This window comes from Salmo salar, chromosome 12, assembly GCF_965601325.2.
Source record: "Salmo salar chromosome 12, fSalSal1, whole genome shotgun sequence".
NCBI classification, from domain to species: Eukaryota; Metazoa; Chordata; class Actinopteri; order Salmoniformes; family Salmonidae; genus Salmo; species Salmo salar.
In genome coordinates this window covers 45,923,995-45,930,103 of record NC_138302.1, presented here as the reverse complement: position 1 = coordinate 45,930,103, position 6,109 = coordinate 45,923,995, and positions in this window count along the sequence as shown.

Sequence of the window (6,109 nt, the reverse complement as noted above, 5' to 3'; positions counted from 1 at the left end):
TATTTTTTACATTTCTCCCATAACCCACACTTCATCTGCAACTATCCAATCTGCAGTTTTAATAGGCTACAATTACATTACTTATACTTCAAAATTAAAATGGAATAAGTATTATATAAAAAGCACCCAAAAAATTATTAAATATATGTTGGTTCTTGCGTCATTTATTTAGACATGGAAGACAAGACATAGCTACATACATTGCTTGAATTAAACTACCCTCAGGAGACTGGAGAAATCAAAATATTATCCCACAGTAGGTGTAGCTGTTTATGCTGAAGATTTACCCCCAGTGAAAAGTGTACAATTTGGTGATGTGTGAATCACTGGATTCAGTTCCAGACCCACAGACCCATTTTGCTAAATTCCTGACATTTTGCTAACTCGATGAGCTAATTTTTATGACCTTGCTCCAAAGACCTTGGCACATGGAAACACCCGTGTGGCATCGAAGGTCCTCAGCTCTTCAAAGCTTTTAGTTAGTTATCACTGGAGCGCAACTTGAAGGAATACCTGTCTAGCACGATCATATGCTGCTAATTATAAGAAACCTCACATAGCATTAGATTATGTCAACCTTGGAGACCGGGGGTTCGTTCTCCGTGTCCATCCTTTCTACTCTCCCCTCTTGATCTTTCTACCTTTACATTACCCCTTTTACTGTTTCAATTAAACACTTTCCAAAAACACAATTTTAGATTTGATTAGGGAAACATAATGAACCTCTGTCAAAAGTTGAGGCAAACAGACAGAGTTTTATTCCACAACGCTATATATCCGTTTTTCTAGAAATCTTGGTAAATTAGCTTTTTTTAGTTAAAGATTGGTGTGTTTTTTCACTATCTAATCATGGCATGGCAGACATGTTCAATGACAGACATGCATTTGTTTAAAATCTATTACTTGATGGTTTAATTTCAGAGAGACAAAGAACCATGTTGTTTTAATGCAAAATGCTATATATCCGCCTCACTCAGTGAAATAAGTAGTACTGCTAGTAAGTAAGTGCATTCATCTTAAGATAGCTAGGTGAGACAACCACATATCACAGTCCAATATACAGGATACGAACATTCCATGCCAGCTAAACAATGGCTTGCAAAAGTATTCAGAACCCTTGGATTTCTTCACATTTTGTTGTTACAAAGTATGATTAAAAGGGATTTAATTGTATTTTTTTTGTCAACAATCTACACAAAATACTCAGTAATGTCAAAGTGGAAGAAATCGTTTTTTATTAGTATTAACATACATTTAATAAATAAAATATAATTGTTGCCTAAGTATTCACACCCCTGACTCCATACATGTTAGAAACACATTTGACAGCAATTACAGCTGAGAGACTTCTTGGGTAAGTGTAAGACCTTTGCACACCTGGTGTGTGAAATATTTGCCTATTATTCTTGAAAAATTCTTCAAGTTCTGTCAAGATGTTGGGGATCATGGCTAAACAGCCATTTTCAAATCTTTCCATCATATTTCAAGCTGATTTAAGTCAAAACTGTTACTTGGCCACTTAGGAACATTCGCTGTCTTCTTGGTAAGCAACTCCAGTGTAGATGTGGCCTTGTGTTGTAGGTTATTGACCTGCTGAAAGGTGAATTCCTCTTCCAGTGTCTGGTTTAAAGCAGATTGAAGAAGGTTTTGCTCTAGGATTTTGCCTGTGCCCATTTCTTTTTATCCTGAAAACTCCCCAGTAATTTTCCAATGTCAAGCATATCCATACCATGATGCAACCACCACCATTCTTGAAAATAAGGAAGCAGTTACTCAGTGGTGTTGTGTTGGATTTGCTCCAAACATAGGGCTTTGCATTTAGACCATCAAGTGTATTCCTTTGACATGTTTTTTTTGTTGCAGTATTACTTTAGTGAATTGTTGTTTTGGAATATTTGTATTTTCACTACAATGTTGTTGATCCATCCTCAGTTCTCCTCCATCACAGCCATTGAACCCTGTAGCTGTTTTAAAATCAACAATGGCCTCATGGTAACATCCCTGAGAAGTTTCATTCCTGTCCTGCAGCTCAGTTCAGAGGATGACTGTATCTTTGGGGTGTCTGGGTGGTTTAATTGATAATACACAGCATAATTATTAACTAGACCATGCTTTAAGAGATATTCAGTGTCTGATTTGTTATTGTTACCCATCTACCAATCACTGCCCTTTTTTACGAGACTTTCAAAAAGCTCCCTGGTCTTTGTAGTTGAATCTGTGCTTGAAATTCAGTACTGAGGGACCTTACAGAGGTTGTATGTATGCGGGACATAAGAAGGGTTAGTCAGCCTAGTGGTTAGAGCGTTGGGCCAGTAACTGAAAGGTTTCTGGATTGAATCTCTGAGCTGACAAGGTAAAAATATGTCATTCTGCCACTGAGCAAGGCAGTTTCCCTTTCATTTAAAGAATAATGTCAGCCCCAATTATTTCACACTGAGTGAGTCCATGTAACTTGTTATGTTATTTGTTAAGCCAAATTTTACTCCTGAAATATTTTAGGCTTGCCTAAACAAAGAGGCTGAATACTTATGCAACGACTATATTTTAGTTATTGTCACGTCCTGACCATAGAGAGCTCTTATTTTCTATGGTAGAGTAGGTCAGGGCGTGACTGGGGGGGTTTATTCTAGTTTTATTTTTCTATGTTGTTTGGTTCTAGTTTCTGTTTTTCTATGTTGGGGTTTTGGATGATCCCCAATTAGAGGCAGCTGGTCATCGTTGTCTCTAATTGGGGATCATATTTAAGTAGTTGTTTTTCCCACCTTTGTTTGTGGGAGATTATTTTGAGTTAGTGCATGTTGCACCTCTGTTGTCACGGTTTGTTGTTTTGTTTATTGTATGTCTTACATAGTTTCACATTATAATAAAATATGTGGAACGATATTCACGCTGCGCCTTGGTCCGTTCCTACACACATTCGTGACAGAATCTCCCACCACCAGAGGACCAAGCAGTGTGGTCAAGAGGAATGGACCTGGGAGGAGATCTTGGACGGGAAAGGACCCTGGAGGCAGGAAGGGGAGTATCGCCGTCCGAAGGAGGAGATAGAGGCAACGAGAGCAGAACGGCAACGCTACGAGGATTTAGCATGGCAACAACGGAAGCCCGAGAGGCAGCTCCAAAAAAAAATTGGGGGTGGGGCACATGGAGTGGTCGGCGGAGCCGAGGGGTGAGCCAGTCAGGGAGTCGAGTGAGGAACTCGACGAAAGATTCCGGAGAGAGGTGTTGGTGTTGAAAGCGCTGCAGAGCGGGCGTGCTTACCCTGAGGAGCGTGTGACCAGTCAGGCACCGTGTTATGCGATGATGCGCACTGTATCTCCAGTGCGCATTCATAGCCCGGTGCGCACTGTGCCTGCGCCCCGCATTTGCCGGGCTAAAGTGAGCATTCAGCCAGGGCGGGTTGTGCCGGCTCAGCGCTCCTGGTCTCCAGTACGCCTCCTCGGTCCAGGATATCCTGAGCCAGCTCTACGCACTGTGTCGCCAGTGGGTTGTGCCGGCTCAGCGCTCCAGACCTCCAGTGCACCTCCACGGTCCAGTACGTCCTATGCCTCCTCCTCGTATCCTCCCTGGAGTGCGTGTCCTCAGTCAGGTACGTCCTATGCCTTCTCCTTGCACTCGCCCTGAAGTGCGTGTCACCAGTCTGGTGCCACCTGTCCCGGCTCCATGCACTAGGCCTCCAGTGCACCTGCCCAGTCTGGTGCGTCCTGTGCCTACTCTCCGCACTCGCCCTGAGGTGCGTGTTACCAGTCTGGCGCCACCTGTGCCAGCCCCACGCATCAGGCCTCCAGTGCGCCTTCCTGTTCCAGAGCTTCCGGCGACAGTTCCCAGTCCAGAGCTTCCGACGACAGTTCCCAGTCCAGAGCTTCCGGCGACAGTTCCCAGTCCAGAGCTTCCGGCGACAGTTCCCAGTCCAGAGCTTCCGGCGACGTTTCACAGTCCGGAACCTACTGCGACGGCCTGCGGTCCGGAACCTCCTGCGACGGTCTGCGGTCCAGAGTTTCCTGCGACGGTCTGCTGTCCAGAGCCTCCACCGATGCTGGCGGGTTTGCAGGATGAGAGGGTTCTTCGTCCTGCACCAGAGCCGCCTCCTATGCTGGCGGATCCGCAGGATGAGAGGGTTCTTCGTCCCGCACCAGAACCGCCTCCGATGCGGGAGGATCAGCGGGATGAGAAGCTTCTTCGTCCTGCACCAGAGCCGCCTCCTATGCTGGCGGATCCGCAGGATGAGAGGGTTCTTCGTCCCGCACCAGAACCGCCTCCGATGCGGGAGGATCCGCGGGATGAGAAGCTTCTTCGTCCTGCACCAGAACCGCCACCAACACTAGACACCCCCCCAACCCTCCCTTTTGATTTCAGGTTTTGCGGCCAGAGTCCGCACCTTTGGGGGGGGTACTGTCACGTCCTGACCATAGAGAGCTCTTATTTTCTATGGTAGAGTAGGTCAGGGTGTGACTGGGGACGTTTATTCTAGTTTTATTTTTCTATGTTTGGTTCTAGTTTCTGTTTTTCTATGTTGGGGTTTTGGATGATCCCCAATTAGAGGCAGCTGGTCATCGTTGTCTCTAATTGGGGATCATATTTAAGTAGTTGTTTTTCCTACCTTTGTTTGTGGGAGATTATTTTGAGTTAGTGCATGTTGCACCTCTGCGTCACGGTTTGTTTTGTTTATTGTATCTCTTGCATAGTTTCACATTATAAAATATGTGGAACGATATTCCGCTGCGCCTTGGTCGTTCCTACACACATTCATGACAGTTATTTAATTTCTTATTCAACTTTTTTTTTAAATCACATTTTTCTTCCACTTTGGCATCACAGAGTATCGTTGACAAAAAATGACAATTAAATCAATTTTAATCCCACTTTGTAACACAATAAAATTGGAAGAAATCCAAGGGGTCAGAATACTTTTGCAAGGCACTGCACTATATAGCATTTTGTAAAACAACAACATTTTCATACACATTTCAAATCTAGAGTATGAATTAAAAATCTTAGAACTGTAACATTTTAAACACACATTACACACATATGAAAGTACCTACAAGTAATCATTTCTGATTAAAAAATACAAATGGAAGAATTGGTGGATAAAGCATTTTGGAAATAAATTATTCAGTTGTCTGACCCCAATTGATGTAAACTACTTTTATTTTGGAAGAAGAGCAAGAGCCCAAATGGTTCCATGGGCCTCAGCTGCTTGGGTTGGCCTAATTGAAAAGTGTTTCCCTGAAGACCAGTTCCTGCCAGTGCCAGCGAGGAAAGACTAAGCAGGGGGGTGTGGAGGAGGAGCCGAATACTGAGGGTTAATCCTGAAGTTCCTCAGTTGTATTCAGTCTTGTGTCGAAGGCTGTCAACTTGGCCATAGGCTATAAGAAAGCATGAGACCCTGAGGAGTCTTTTCAAAACGAAGGTGGGTTAGCTATTTGTCTGTTGACGTTTGGTGATTGGTAAATTGGTAAGTAGCTAATAACTCTTGATTCCAAATTCCTGTATTTTGTGTTTCATATGTGGTCATGGTAAAGTTGGTGGAATTATTAGTGGTGGCACAGTATAGATTTGGATTGTAGATTTTGGAATACTGATAGTAATGCTAAGAATATTTTTTATTGAAATATAAAGGGAGAAGATGAGTGATATTTTCTGTCTTGACTTGAACCCTTAAAGAAAATACAACTTCCTGATACTTTTAAAGTGAACATTAAATGCCAATCATCATCAGAGATGACTATCAATATTCAGGGCTATATTGGTTTTATAATATCAATACATTCCCCTGGTTTAGTGAAGTTGTGTGAATTTTGTATAATTATTACTGTCATTTACTTAGTCTGTACCATGAATATGCTATGGCTTGATAGCCTTAAGGTTAGAGATGTGAGTCGGTAACCAGAGGGTTGCCGGATTTTATCCCCAAGATGCTTGGTAGGGATCCTACAGGAAGTGAGCTGGCAGCTGGAGGGTTAACGGCTTCAATATCCCATATAATACCTACTTTTGTGCTCGAGCAAGGCACTTTAGATGTAAGGTTGGGTAATGAGACAGCAAAAAATGTGTAAATGAACCAATTATGGAAGTATTGTATGGTTTCTCTGTGCAGGTTCAGATC